The 16,212-nt window shown below is 44.1% G+C and overlaps 1 protein-coding gene and 1 pseudogene across 1 annotated transcript in view; one reads left to right on the top strand and one right to left on the bottom strand.

Moving 5' to 3' along the window:
- The window catches only part of CCDC3 (coiled-coil domain containing 3), a 71,600-nt gene that overhangs the window by 43,286 nt on the left and 12,102 nt on the right, over positions 1-16,212 (top strand). The gene's annotated exons all lie outside the window — the stretch shown is intronic.
- On the bottom strand, positions 14,429-16,207 carry LOC142007511 (NADH-ubiquinone oxidoreductase chain 5-like; annotated as a pseudogene).

Raw genomic sequence — 16,212 nt, forward strand, 5'->3', positions numbered from 1 at the left:
ACTTTTGCTACCTCACTGAAACTTTCCTCATTATTGGATTGTGTATCACATCTAACAGGATACTACTTTCTCTAGTTTTGGCACCACCAGGTTACGAATTAAAGCCTTCAGTGCCTGACACTGTGATTCTGAAAATCTGTAGGCTGTGGCTCAGATTGCCTGATTGCTGATAGTTTATTGAGCCTCCTAGTAACCAAAATACAAGGGTTTCTGTGCTTTTCCTTACTCCTCTATGAGTAGGGGAGCAAAACCACTCAGAAACACCTGTACAAGCCATAAGTAGGTAGGGTGCTATGCAAAATGTGGCCTCTCTCTCTCTGCAAGAAAATCCACATATTCACTGAACCACATTTAGATCGTCCAGTCTTGTATTAGTGGGGTTTCGGTATTTTCTCTGGGGGTTTCGTACATCCCTAGATGTATACAATGAAAAGGCCTATTGGTAGAACTCTGCAAATCCATAGGTATCCCCTTAATATCCATGGCTATATGCATCCATGGATGTTACCAATTTTGTATCCATGCAGGAGGCTATTTATTGGATCATCTCGTGCATCCATTTTCAGATTGCTCCCTAAAGTAGTAAATGATTGTCCTGTCTATTTTCATATTGCTCAAACGTTGCTACTACCACCCTCTCTCTGCAGCAGCTATTCTACAGTTTAATAGATCTCAGGCAGTTTCTTCCTATTGTAACACCGACAAACCCAGACCACAAGCATACAGGATGGAAGCTGCGACTGGAGGGGCTAAAACCGTCTGCCCTACCACATGAGTTAAAGGCCACTTGGTTTCAGGGATTCTGGGGTTACACCATTATTAAAACAACTATTGTCCAATTCCCAGTTACACCCCTTGCATCACCCTAAATAGTCTTCTCCTTCGTGCAGCCCAGCGCACGATTGCTCTCTCCATCTTTGTACTCATTTACACTAGTGCAAAGTATAAAATGGCCAAATTGCTCCGATATACAGATCTCTATATAATATGCAAGGCAACCTGTGTATTTTCACCATTTATCTGTATATTGTTGCCACAGGCAGCTCTAGGCATTCAGCCCTTGCTCTCCTTAAAACGGTATTGCTGCTGACCACGCTACTTAGCCATTTTTTTTAAGAGAGCCCTACGCGTTTAATCTTTTCCTTTTATATCAGTCCCTTCAGCCCCTTTGTCCTTTTGAGCTCTTCCTTCTGTTCTCCTTTAATTGACAGTGCCCTTTGACAGAGTTACAGCCCTGGGTGTTGTGGATGAGAAGCTGGGTCACCACAGGATAAATTCAGTGATTTGACCATGGTTGCAAACAAGATCTGGGACTAAGCGTGAATGGGGTCTTTTGCATCCCAGTCCCATGCCCTGTGCATCAGACCCCCCACCCCTTTCTAGCCTAAATCTGATTTCACGAATAGAGCAAAATGGAGACAGCAAATTCAACATTACACCTGACTCAAGTAAGTGACACAAGTATTCTGCATTTCCTAATTACAGCCAACAAGCAGGAGCGTGTTTGGAGCATAGATGCATTTCTCTTTCAAAATCTGAATGTGAACAGCAGCAGCACATGTACAGTGTTCTGAGCTGAGAATACAACTAAGGAAATATTTTCTTTAAAGGCACCTGAGCTACATAGGCTTATATGAGGTGCAAAGTCAAGAGGTTAAGTCATGGAGCATTTAGAAAGAAATAAGATATTTATTAACCATGTTTTAACTTTAAACTGATGCCCACCTTGACTTCAGCCCTTGCCTAATTAAGTCTCCCTGTCAGTAAACAGGCAGCTTGTGGAGCAGCTATTGTTCTTAACTTCATTATCTTGCAAAAAACTATCCCCCAAAACTTATTGGCTGGATGCCTACTGAAATTCTACCATGGTTAAGGAAGGCTCAAAACTCACTGCTGCGTTCTCCTCTTACCCGGGCCTTTCTTTTGAAAGGGTTTTAGCAACTCCATTGTATTGTCCAACTAAGGATCTCAAAGCATTTAGCACTAACTAAGCTCATGAGTTAGGAGAGTGCTAGTCTTTCTGTTCGTCTTAGTAAGTGTTCCTTCCAGGGCTGTAAGGGGACATGCCTCCCAGGGTAAAGCGTACGCTGCCACTGGCCTACCAGGGACCCTTGCCATGCTCAGGCCTCTCCTGGAATCTGGAACCACAGGCAGCTCTAGACACGCAGCCCTTGCACTCCCTCATGGTGTTGCTGCTGACCTATGTCCAGGGAAATAAAGGGGTGGAGAAGAGGCTCCTTGGTGCATGCCTCACCTCCAAGGTCAGAGAGGATCCCTCCCTAAGGTGGGAGTCATTGTGCTATCCATGCTTTGTATTTGTAAGCAGTAAGGCAGGAGATGAGGTGTTTATAGAGGACAAGGTGGTTTAACGGGAAGTTAAATAGAAGAAAGTGTACCCTAAATATTAGAGGAGCCTTCCTACCACTGAGACACGACTCATTCTCCCTACTGGTGAAAGCCCCATTGCTTGAGTCACTTACAGCTAGACTGGGGAAAGCTCTGGAGAACATTATGGAAGGGGGCAGAGTCCTGAACTGTCATGGAGATGGCCTACCACTGGTGACCTAATGGTTCCCGTCCGTATCTGAGGGCTATGACTCTCCAAAGATGGATTGCCTGTCTTGGGGAATGGAGGGATGCAATTTTTACCAAGCAGTTTGGAAAAGAAATATCTCGCTGTGACACTTCCTGACATGTATGGTGGGGAGAAAATATCAGATTCCACTTACAGTAGAATAACACCAATATGGATTCTTGGAAGAGACAGTCAGCAGTTCATTCTGTTGCGCACACTCTTCCACCTTCTGGCCAAAAGAACCTATGGTAATTTGCTGTGCTTCATCCTCCCTGGTTTAAGTGTACAGGCGACAGAAAATTCCATGTGTTCTCATGTTGCTCTCCACAAGTAATAAGTCCCAAGGCTGATAGAAAGGGGCTGAGGTGGGAAGGGAGCACTTTTGCTTTGTCAAAGCAAACATCATGCATTTAGCTTAACTCAGCAGTGACGGCGGGGCGAGGAGGGGGATGTTGCTTTGTCTTGCACCAGTTGGAAGTAGAAATTCACAAAAATTAAGAGCTTTTTGTCTGACTTTGGGGTTGCAGGAGATTCTTAGGATGTAGAAGTTACCTGAGTGGCTCAGACCCAAAGTACATCTCGCCCAGTACTCAGTCTCTGACCATACCCTACACCTGAAGTCGGGGTGGGGTAATCTGTGCAAAACTGCCCAGCTTTTAATTTAATGCCCCCTGGCTCTTGTGTTGTGACACAAACCCCACCCTCCACCTTCCCTATGCCATGCATTATTTTATGTGCTATTATGATGTCCCCACTTAGTCATCAGCTTTCTAACATAGTCTCAGTCTTTCCCCTCTAGCTCTTCAAAGAATGCTTTCCCATGCTCTTGATCGTGTGCATTGTGCTTCTGTGACTTCCCCACCCCTACTGCAGACTCAAGCGGGTCTCTGCGCATGAGGGGCTAGGGGTCACTCAGGGGCTGAAGGGGGCTAAGGGTGTGTCACTCAGGGGCTAGGGGAGTCACACTCAGGAGTTGCGGGCTAGAGGAGTCACACTTAGGGGCTAAGAGTTGCACTGGCTAGGGGGAGCTGGGGAGGCACAGGGACCCCCATGGCTGGAAGTTGGTTGGGCATGGAACTCCAGCCGGCAGCACCAGCCACCTGGGTGCAGGGGGAACTCTGACCCCCATGGCTGGGATGCAGAGCCTTGGCTGGTACGGGGGCTGGGAGGACCCCATCCCAGCAGCTGGAAGCTGGCTGGGGCCAGGGTAGACCTCCCAAACTGCATGGCTGGAAGCCAGCTGAGGCAGAGCCCTGGCTGGCTGTACCATCTGCAGGAACCCTGGCCAGGGATGCGGAGGAACACCGCTGATCCCCAAGCTTGGAAGCTGGCTGGGGCAGAGCTCTGGCCAGCAGTACCAGCTGTGGGAGCCCAGCTGGTGTTGGGGGTGGACCCCATCTCTTGCAGAGGCTGGAAGCCAGGGAGTTGATCAGCTCTGCCTTCCCTCCCAGTCTCGGACTCAGGCCTCCACCTTACCTGAGCGGGGCACTGCTCCTCAGGTATGCAGTTCTCTGCTCTGTAGCTGAAATGGTTCTCTGTTTAATTGATTGTCTGAACTGCCTGACAGCTGTTAATCCAATTAAGAAGTTGAGAACCACTTCAGAAGTGTGAATGGCTTCTTAATAACCACCTGTAGAGCTGGGCTGCCCAGCCCAGCTGGTGACCCTTTTGAAATGTTATGATGACCCATGTTTGGGTCCCAGCCTATAGATTGGGAAACCCTGGACTAAAGGAACTGCATAAGATTTTTATAATACCTCCAGAATCATGCCTGCCAGCAATAGCTAGGCAGGTAACAAATAGAGATGTGTTAGCAACGAAGGGTCCTGTGGCACCTTATGTTTTACTTATCTACTTAATAGCCTCCACTAACAAAACAACTCAACAGTTTCAAATTGTGCAGTCTGTGCAAAAACTTCCTAATATTTACCATCCCGCCCTCCTCAGAGCTTGTTTGCTTGCTTTGTCCATGTCTACATCTCCCCTTCATCTAAGAGAGCAAACTGTGGGGCATGCTTCCTGCCCATAAGCAGAGGTTATGCAAAGGATGTGAACACCCCTGCCCCACCACCCCATGTGCGCTCTCTCCCCCCCTTCCTCCCTGCTGTGGTGTGCAGAGGGAGCATACAGGGCATGATGGGGAAACCCAAGGCATCCTGGAAGCTGTAGTCCTTTGGCCAACACCCTGCCCCGAGAGCTGGTCCTGGAGCAGGGAAGGGACTACATCTTCCAGAATGCCGTTTGTTGCTAGAAACAGGAAAGGCGGAGGGAACAAGGGGAAAGCTGTGAGACCCCTGCAAAGCATTTATTGTGCATGGAGAGGGCTGCTGCTGCGGGTGGCATTGTGAATGGAGAACGTGGGTGCACAGGAGGTAGGCAGCTTTGGTTCAGAACTCATCCTCAGCAGCTTTCCCCACACTGGATTTAGGGGTGCTGGTGGCCTCAATTCACTGCCCCCTGAGATCCCAGAAGGTAATTTCTATAAAACCCTTACTACTGTATACATTTTTAGTATTTTATAACAAAATCATCTTACCAATCACTGTTTTCACTCAAATTTTTCATTAGCCTCTTTTATGCACACTCATTGCATGACTATTTTGAATTCTTTATATTTAAAAATATCGTGTTCCACATTTTACAAAAAAGCATCCGCACACACATCGATATTCCTACATATAGACCTGTGCTTTCTTACTAAGTGTACACAACCCTGTCCTGGTTGAGGCATTTAAATGCTATAAGAAGACAACAATGAATGAAAAAAATTATGTGAGCTAAGTCCAACAGTGGTGTAATCTGGTACAGTTCCACTGATACTATGCCAATGGAGATAAGTATTTCACTGATGCTGATGGAGATGAGGTTTTTTTTTTACCCGAGTTGAATTCAACCCTCAGTCTTTTCTGTATTTAATGTTGGTGACATTAAAAGAACTAAGAGATAACTTAGCTTCTAGGAGCTGTTTTAAACTTGCAGTAAGATAGTAACAGAGAGGTAGCCTTGTTAGTCCACACTGCAACAAAACAAAGCAGCAGAAATGTAGCACTTTAAAGACTAGCAAAATGTTTTATTCAGTAATGAGCTTTTGTGGGACAGACCCACTTCTTCAGATCAATTTCATTTCCAATAGAGACGGACATTTACAAGTACAGAAGATCAGACAGAAAAAAAACTGCAGTGAAAACTGACAAATCACATAGGATTGAAGGAAGGAGATGGGGGGATGTTAATTGTCCTGTCTGAGGTAATTATGAGCATCAAAGGAAGGGAAGCAGTCCTTATTATGCGTGAGGTAGTTGACGTCTCTGTTCATGCAGTAAGATAGTCATGAGTTCATCAGACAAGGATGCAAGTTTCTTGTCTTTTAGTTGCAAGATGATTGGCTTTCTATACCAGCACTTTTTAATTTCCATGCAGCCAGCACTTTCAGGCCTTGTCTACACTACACAGGCTTTGCCAATCCCGTGACAGCAGTATAGCTTTGCAGCAAGAAGGAGTTTTCCTGGTATAGCAACCACATGTCCCCAAATAACATTAGTTCTGCTGTCAGAAAAACTCTTCTGCTGGTATAGTCACATCTATGTTGGGACAGGGGGTTGCTGGCTATATCAACTATGGGATGTGATTTTTTCATACCAGCACCAACAGAGCTAAGATGGCAAAACTTCTTGTAGACTTGGCCTCAGTTTCAGTCAGTGATGAAGAACAAAAAACACTTCCATTTCTTGGGCATTCTGGGTTTATTCCTTCCTTGAAATTTTGCTAATTATGGCAGTGACAAGCAGGGAGGCTGGGGCGAGGGGGAGTATCTCTAAGATTCATATAAAAATGGAAACTAGGCCAAACTACAAAAGATGAATATAGGCAAACACAGGAATGCAGGGGCAAGATAAGAAAGGCAAAAAACACAAAATGAGCTCAAATTAGCTACAGGCTTAGAGAGAAACAAGAAGACTTTTTTTATAAATACATTAGAAGCAAGAGGAAGACCAAGGACAGGATTGGCCCTTTGCTCAGTGAGGAGGGAGAAACAGCAACAGGAAACTTGGAAATGACAGAGATACTTAATGACTTCTTTGTTTCGGTCTTCACCGAAGAAGGAGAGAAGAAGGAATGCCTAACATAGGGAATGCTAGTGGGAAAGGGGTAGGTTTACAAGATAAAAGAACAAGATAAAAATCACTTAGAAAAATTAGATGTCCGCAAGTCACCAGGGCCTGATGAATTGCATCATAGAATACTCAAGGAGCTGATAGAGGAGATATCTGAGGCTTTAGCTATCATCTTTGGAAAATCATGGGAGACAGGAGAGATTCCAGAAGACTGGAAAAAAGCAAATATAGTGCCCATCTATAAAAAGGGGAATAAGAACAATGCAGGAAACTACAGACCAGTCAAAACAAAAAAGCAGTCCAATAGCACCTTAAAGACTAACAAAATAATTTATTAGGTGGTGAGCTTTCCTGGGATAGACCCATTTCTTCAGACTATCCAACGAAAGCTCACCACCTAATAAATTATTTTGTTCGTCTTTAAAGTGCTAATGGACTGCTTTTTTGTTTTGATAGAATATAGACTAACATGGCTCTCTCTCTGTTACTACAGACCAGTCAGTTTAACTTCTGTGCCAGGTGAGATAATGGAGCAAGTAATTAAGGAAATCATCTGCAAACACTGAGAAGGTGGTAAGGTGATAGGGAACAGCCAGCATGGATTTGTAAAGAACAAATCATGTCAAACCAATCTGATAGCTTTCTTTGATAGGATAACGAGCCTTGTGGATCAGGGAGAAGCGGTGGATGTGGTATACCTAGACTTTAGTAAGGCATTTGATACTGTCTCACGTGATATTCTTATCAATAAACTAGGCAAATAAAACTTAGATGGGTCTACTGTAAGGTGGGCACAAAACTGGCTGGATAACTGTAATCAGAGAGTAGTTATTAATGGTTCTCAACCCTGGTGGAAAGGTATAACAAGTGGGGTTCCACAGGGGTCTGTATTGGGACCGGTTCTGTTCAGTATCTTCATCAATGATTTAGATATTGGCATAGAAAGTACGCTTATTAAGTTTGCAGATGATACCAAGCTAGGAGCGGTTGCAACTGCTTTGGAGGATAGGGTCATAATTCAAAATGTTCTGGACAAATTGGAGAAATGGTCTGAGGTAAACAGGATGAAGTTTAATAAAGACAAATGCAAAGTGCCCCACTTAGGAAGGGACAATCAATTTCTCACATACAGAATGGGAAGTGACTGTCTAGGAAGGAGTATGGCAGAAAGGGATCTAGGGGTTATAGTGGACCACAAGCTAAACATGAGTCAACAGTGTGATGCTGTTGCAAAAAAGCAAACATGATTCTGGGATGCGTTAACAGATGTGTTGTGAGCAAGACAGGAGAAGTCATTCTTCTGCTCTACTCTGCTGGTTAGGCCTCAGTTGGAGTATTGTGTCCAGTTCTGGGCACCGCATTTCAAGAAAGATGTGGAAAAATTGAGAGAGGGTCCAGAAAAGAACAACAAGAATGATCAAAGGTGTAGAGAACATGACCTATGAAGGAAGGCTTGAAGAATTGGGCTTGTTTAGCTTGGAAAAGAGAAGATTGAGGGGGGAACATGATAGCAGTTTTCAGGTATCTAAAAGGGTGTCATAAGGAGGAGGGAGAAAACTTGTTCTTCTTGTCCTCTGAGGATAGAACAAGAAGTAATGGGGTTAAACTGCAGCAAGGGAGGTTTAGGTTGGACATTAGGAAAAAGTTCCTAACTGTCAGGGTGGTCAAACACTGGAATAAATTGCCCAGGGAGGTTGTGGAATCTCCATCTCTGGAGATATGTAAGAGCAGGATTAATAAATATCTATCAGGGATGGTCTAGACAGTATTGGTCTTGCCATGAGGACAGAGGGCTGGTCTCAATGACCTCTTGAGGTCCCTTCCAGTCCTAGTATTCTATGATTCTGTGATTAGCCAAGTAAAACAAACTTCAGTGGTGTAAAGTTCATACAGCATCTCTTTCAGTCTCAGGTCCTGTCTGCACTACAATTAGGTTAACCTAACTTATATCAGCATAGAGCCACCACAGTTATATTGCTTGTGTGCACATTTGGCTCCTTCTGTCAGTGGTGTGCATCTTCACCAGGAGCACTTGTATTGATAATATTGCCAGTGTGGGGCATTGCGGGATAGCTCCTGAAAGCCAGTAGCAGTCAACATAAGCAACAGTGTCTACACTGACACTGCGTTGAGCAATTTACATTGACCTGCACCACGTTGCGAGGTGGTGTTACCAAATCAGTGCCAAGAGGCACTTACATCAGCAGGAACCAGATTTAAGTGGAGATACTTCGACGGCTAGGTAAATACAAGGCAGCTTATGTCAACCTAACCTTGGCCCGTCTCAGAAGATACACGTAGACCAAAGGACACTGGCAAGTACAGGTTGATCCTTTCTAATACAGAACACTCTCATCCAGAAAACACCATAATCTGGCATGATTTTAGTTAGCTGGACAACTACTTATCATAGGTGTGTCCAAGTTTCCCAGAGTCCCATAAAGTTTGTTTACAAGCGCCAGTTCTAACTCTCAGTGTTCTTTGCTGTTATTTAGTTGTCATTTACCCCAAATGTCTTTTAAGAGCCCAGTAAGCCATGGAAGTGTTGGTAATGTGCTAGACAATATTGACCTCCCATCATCTGGAAAATTCTCTTGTTTGGCACCAGTCAGGTCCCAAGGGCGACAGATGAGAGAGGTTTAACCTGTAGTTTTAGGTACAATAGGGCCTAACTGGGCATTGCAATACAAGAAATATTAATAATAGTACCAATAACAACAGAGTATAAGGACAAATAAGTTAGAAAGGTTTATATGAATTAAGAATAAAATGAATGAAGAGGTTTTATTATGTATTTTATGTAGAGTACATATTATATGGAGCCTCGAGTCAGAGTTATAATTGTGCTAGTGCATAAGTCTGAAATCAGAATAACTATTTAAAAGAAGGAAATATTTGCAGTCTAATTTCTGTATCCATACCGAGTGAAGTGCTAATAGTCAAGAAACAGCATGTAGCCTAACCTAGATTGTAAAAATCCTTTTCTGCATCATTAAAGCTGTTTTCAGTAACAGAGGGAAAGTTTTTATGCTTACTCAAAATATAATTTTTATCTCAACAACACCCCTTTAAGTGTAGTTCAGACAGACACAGTCAGCTTAACACATGCACCACTGCGCTGTGCTACACCTTCTTTCATTGCCCTGGGGACTGGGAGGTTCCTGGTACACCATTCCTGCCATACCTCTGATGGGAATCCATGCAAAAGGCTGTATTGCCCCATTCAGGCCAGGACCCCGACTTTACATGGGTAACCAGCAACACTGGAAGAGAACCCAGAAATGCAGCCCCAAAGTGGGCCTTATACGGAGGCAAGAGAGACAGGAATTTGGCACTTATATGGCACTTGTACTGTAGTACAGCTGCGTGAAAAACTGCTGACTGGGTGCTAAATATCATCATTACCTGAGCTCAGAGGTTAATAAAAACATCACAGAAAGTGTTATTTTACTGTCAATTACTAGTGAAGACAACATTGGAAATGCAGGTCTCAACAAAGAGGTATGCAAGACCTCACCTATGCTCAGGGCTAAACCTTTGGGAGTGTTCATGCTAGTTCCCCACCCAACCCCATATATTAAAATCCTTCATGCAAATGGTTCTCAAGCTACAGCTGCTAAAGAACTGGAAGGCTATTTTAAATCTAAGGCTACAGTGACACTCAAGAGTTTTGTCGACAAAACTGGTGGAGCGTCCACACACAAAATGCATGTCACCGACAACCTTCTGCCTCTCCCAGATGAGGAACAGCACCTTTGACAAAAAAGCTGTGTGGACACTTGGCGGGGGGGGTGTCAACGAGAAAGTGATCGGCAGTTGATTTAGTGTGTCTTTAGTAGACCTGCTAAATTGATCCCTGGGGGATCAAATGCCACAACACTGATTTCCTGGTAAGTGTAGACCTGCCCCTAATCTGACCTGGTGCATAACACAGACCAAAACTTCTGGCTGAAGAGAAGTGTATCTTCTAGAAAGACATCCAGTCTAAAATTACAGACAAAGTGATGCAGAATCCACCACATTTGAAACTCCTATAAATAAATTCATTGTGCGAGTCTATCTGAAGCTTAAGGTATCTCCCTCAAGTAGATGAATGGCTGAGTTGGCACTGCTGAGGTTTGACCTTGCTGCTAACCTACTTGATCTGTTCAATGCCAACTTAATCATTTGTATACCATTCATAATATATAAATGCTACCATTATGTCCTTGTGCCTTTGACGGCAGAGCAATTGCTGTTCATTATGCTGTTACTACAAAGCTTCTTTGAAACAGCTATAGAAGAGAGGCCAGTGCTCCAGCCAGTCTGAAATCATCTTATGTATGAAATACAGATTTTATACAACATATAGGCTGTGTCTACACGTGCCCCAAACTTCGAAATGGCCATGCAAATGGCCATTTCGAAGTTTACTAATGAAGCGCTGACATGCATATTCAGCGCTTCATTAGCATGCGGGCGGCAGCGGCGCTTCGAAATTGACGAGCCTTGCCGCCGTGCGGTGCGTCCAGACGGGGCTCCTTTTCGAAAGGACGCCACCTTCTTCGAAGTCCCCTTATTCCCATGAGCTCACGGGAATAAGGGGACTTCGAAGTAGGTGGCGTCCTTTCGAAAAGGAGCCCCGTCTAGACGCGCCGCGCGGCAGCAAGGCTCGTCAATTTCGAAGCGCCGCTGCCGCCCGCATGCTAATGAAGCGCTGAATATGCATGTCAGCGCTTCATTAGTAAACTTCGAAATGGCCATTTGCATGGCCATTTCGAAGTTTGGGGCACGTGTAGACGTAGCCATAAAGTGTGTGCACATGCCATAACAGTACTGATTGCTGCAATTTAATTAGCAAAACAAGTATTTGACCTAATGCCAATTTTTATGGGTTTGAATACATGTTTTTTTAAGTCTGTGGATGGAGTGAGGCTTAAGGCATAGGACACATTTTGAAGACCAAATATGTCAAACTTGGACAAATGAATTTATTATTCTAGAAAAATAGACACCCTGGCTGAATCCTGAGAGATGCTAGAAACCTACCACTCCAAGGAATTTCCCATGTCCATGGCACCTGTTCTTAACTGGGTCCTGCAGTTGATTTGACCTCAGGCCACCCTCCAAGTTTGCAAGCTAAAGCTGCTATAGAGCAGAGAGACAGTCCTAGCAGAAGTCACCTCAGGAAGAACAAATGGTTAGAGAAGGTAAGCACAATACCACCAGAGCCCAGAAGGGCAATTCAGAAGCTGTTCTAAGCCACGTGTAGTGTTAGAGTATCTCTCAGGGGTCCTGTGGCTGCATCGCTCAATTCAACTAGAATGCCTTGTAAGTACTTGTTCCAAGAGCGGTCCCTTAGAGCTCGGTGGGATCGGTAAGCTATCCATTGTTTGCTAGCACTGTCCTCTCACTAAGTGACACTACACTCACCATTCATTAATAGCATGCAGTACAGGAATTTTTTTTCCTTTGTAGTCCCTTCCTCACTCTTCCTTTGATCCACTGTCCTTCCATCAGCCACTTATGATGCTTTCAGTGTACAAAGGTGGTCGGCCTCTGAGCCGGCATACTTCAGGACGGGTTGAGCGGCTGGCTGGCAGTCGTTCCTACAGCCACCCTTCTCACTCTTAGGGAGCAGTGGAGGGGACAATGCCAGCTCATACAGAGACACTGGAGTGTGTCTGCCAGTGCTTGAAGAGAACAAAGCAGTGCCAAAGCTGCAGACGCCTCCACTTTGGCCCATCCACCACTTTCCCGGTAGCCCTCCTCAGAACTCATCCTCCTGTGCTGGAAGCATGACAGTGGTGCTCTTTAGTGCTGAGGCAGGGAGAAGTCGGCTAAAAATTTGGTAATATAGGTTTAGGGTTATAAACTACCCTAAGTCAAAGGATAGTTTAGTTAAAATTTCGGCTTTGGGGGCCGGGGATGAAGGTTTGAGGCCTTCTCTTTTGAGTTACTCTAGGGAGAGGGTTCCTTCTCTGTTCTCTGGTTTACAAGACCAGTGCTTTAAAAAAAGGGGGGGGGAAACTAAACTACTAGGGTAGTTTCATCCTAGTATTTTGTTTTCGATAATGCTTATGGTTGGGAGTAGGATGAGTAGAATCGTGAAGTAGATGATTGATGCTAGTTGTACGATTGTGATGAATGGGTTTTCGACTGGCTGAGCTCCGATTCATGTAAGAATGAGTAGGTCGGCTACTAGGGATCAGAATAGTGTTTGGGAGATTGGTCGGAATATTATTGTGCGTTGTTTTGATGTGTGTAGAATTGGGAGTAGGAATGAGATTAGAATGGAAAAAAGAGTAGAGCAAGCACTCCGCCAAGTTTGTTTGGGATTGATCGTAGGATGGCGTAAGCGAACACAAAGTATCATTCTGGTTTGATGTGGGGAGGGTGTTGAGAGTGGGTTGGCTGGTGTAAAGTTTTCTGGGTCTCCTAAGAGGTATGGGAAGAATAGGGTTAGGGTGAGGAGGATGGCTAGTATTAGGATCAATCCAAAGGCGTCTTTATAGGAAAAGTAGGGGTGGAATGGGATTTTGTCGATGTTTGAGTTTAGGCCTGTTGGGTTGTTTGATCCTGTTTCGTGTAGAAACAGGAGATGGACGATTGTTAGGCCTACGATGGAGAAGGGCAGGAGAAAATGAAAGGTGAAGAATCGGGTTAGGGTTGCGTTGTCTGCTGAGAAACCTCCTCATACTCATTGTATGAGGGTATTTCCTACATACGGGATTGCTGAAAGTAGGTTTGTGATTACGGTTGCCCCTCAGAATGATATTTGTCCTCAGGGCAGGACGTATCCTACGAATGCGGTTGCTATTACTGTGAAGAGTAGTATAACTCCAATGTTTCATGTTTCTTTGAATAGGTATGAGCCGTAGTAGATTCCTCGTCCGACGTGTAGGTAGATGCAGATGAAGAATAATGAGGCTCCGTTGGCGTGTATGTTGCGAATCAGTCATCTGTATTGTACGTCTTGAGTGATGTGGGCTACTGAGGAAAAGGCTAATGAAATGTCTGATGATTAATGTATTGCGAGGAAGAGGCCTGTGGTGATTTGAAGGATTAGGCAGGCTCCTAGGAGTGAGCTGAAGTTTCATCAGGCAGAAATGTTGGATGGTGTTGGGAGGTCAATAAATGAGTTGTTGATTGTTTTTAGTAGGGGGTGGGTTTTTCGCAGGTTGGTGGTCATTAGGTTTCTGTAGTTGATTACAACGGTGGTTTTTCAAGCCATAGGTCTTGGTTAAAGTCCAAGTGGGAATGCATAATGTATTGTGTTTATTTTTTGGGGGCATGTTATATTTTGTGAATTGTTGGTTTGGCATGTGGACCTTCTCCTTATTATGGGGTTGTTGGTTTAATTTTTGGGGCTGTTTTTGGGTGTTCGATGTTGGTTGGGGTTGGTGGTAGTTTTATAGGTTTGGTGTTGTTCTTGATTTATTTGGGGGGAATGTTAGTGGTGTTTGCTTACTCTGCTGCTTTGGCGGCAGATGTATATCCGTTGGCTTGGTCTGGTCGTGATGAGGTTATGTGGTGTCTTGGGTATGTTGTTTTTTTGTTGTTGGCAGTTGTTGTTTTATGTGGAGAATGGAGTGTTAGTGGGCTAGGTCTGGTTGTTACTGAGGTTAGTGAAATGTTTGTTGTTTGAATAGATTTTAGTGGAGTTTCATGGTTCTATTGATGGGGGGCGTTGTTATTGTTAGTGGTTGGTTGGGGCTTGTTTTTGACATTTGTTGTGTTGGATTTAGTTTGCGGACTATCAGGTTAGGTAGAGTAGAATGGCGAGGGATAGGATGAATGAGGTTGTGTAGATTTTGATGAGGCCTTTTTGTGAGGATATGAGTGTGATTATGGTTGTCTGTGATTTTGTTAGTCCTTTTGATCCGATGTTTTCGTATCAGGAGAGGTCGGTTAGGTGCGTTGCTATGGTTTGGCTGAGTTTTAGTGTGGTTTTTGGTATTGAGCGGTGAGTTAAAGTATTAAAGTAGGCTAGTGAGTTTGAAAAGTTGTGTGGTGCAGTAGGGTGTGTTATTTTGTTAGTGAAAGTTGTTAGTTTGATGGCTATGAGGAGGCCTAATAGGGAGATGGTTAGTGCCGATGTTTTGATGTATATGGGTATGGTTATTGGTGGGATTTTTGTTGGGAGGAAGCTTGATGAGATTAATAGCCCGGCGATAATGCTTCCTATAGCCAGTCGGGCGATTGGGTTTGTAATAAGGGTGCTGTTTTCATTAAGTAGGAGGGAAGGGTGGTGTCATGGGTGTCTTGTTTGTACTAGGATTACTATTCGTACGCTGTAGATTGCGGTGAATGAGGTTGCGGTAGGTGTTAGTAGTAGGGCTCAGGCGTTTAGGTATGAGGTATTTATTGTTTCAATGTTTGTGTCTTTTGAGAAGAATCCGGTTAGGAATGGGGTTCCTGTTAATGCTGTGTTTCGGATGGTTAGGCATGATGATGTAAATGGTAGAGATTTGTGTAGTCCGCCTATTTTTCAAATATCTTGTTCATTATTTAGGTTGTGAATGATGGATCCGGAGCATAAGAATAGCATTGCTTTGAAGAATGCGTGCAGTGAAATGGGTAGGAAACCAAGTTGTGGTTGATTTAGGCCAATTGTTACTATTATTAGGCTGAGTTGGCTTGATGTGGAGAAAGCGATGATTTTTTTTATGTCGTTTTAGGTGAGTGCACACAGGGCGGTAAATAGTGTGGTGATTGCCCTAAGACATAGGCATGTTGATAGTGCAGTGTTGTTTGTGGCTAAAAGTGGGTGGATTCGGATTAGTAAGAAGATGCCGGCAACCACTATTGTGCTTGAATGAAGTAGGGCAGAGACGGGGGTTGGGCCTTCTATTGCGGCTGGCAGTCATGGGTGTAATCCGAATTGGGCCGATTTTCCTGTTGCTGCTAGGATTAGGCCAAGGAGGGGAAGTAATGGGGTTTGGTGGGTTGCTGAGAAGATATGTTGAAGTTCTCATGAGTTTAGGTTTGTTACTAATCATGATATGCTGATGATTAGTCCAATGTCTCCGATTCGGTTGTAGATGATGGCGTGTAGTGCGGATAGGTTTGCTTCGGCTCATCCATATCATCAACTGATTAGGAGGAATGATATGATTCCGACTCCTTCTCATCCGATGAAGAGTTGAAATATGTTGTTGGCAGTAACTAATATTATTATAGCAATTAGGAAGATTAGGAGGTACTTGAAGAATTTTTTGATGTGCGGGTCTGTGGCTATGTATCATTTGGTAAATTCTAGGATGGATCATGTAACATAGAGGGCGATAGGTAGGAATGTGATGGAATATTGATCTAGTTTGAAACTAATGTTGAGGGTAAATGAAGATGTGTGAAGTCAGTATCAGTTGGTGATGATAGATTCAATGTTTATGTGGGTGAATATGATTAGTGGGATTGTTGATATGAGGAAGGCAGTTTTTACTGCTGTTTTTGGGGATATTAATGGTATTGGTAGTAGGGGGAGGGTTAGTAGTAGTAAAGTGAGTAGAATAGTTGAGTTGAGAATGGTTGACATTACTT

This window comes from Carettochelys insculpta, chromosome 1, assembly GCF_033958435.1.
Source record: "Carettochelys insculpta isolate YL-2023 chromosome 1, ASM3395843v1, whole genome shotgun sequence".
In the NCBI taxonomy this organism is placed as follows: Eukaryota; Metazoa; Chordata; order Testudines; family Carettochelyidae; genus Carettochelys; species Carettochelys insculpta.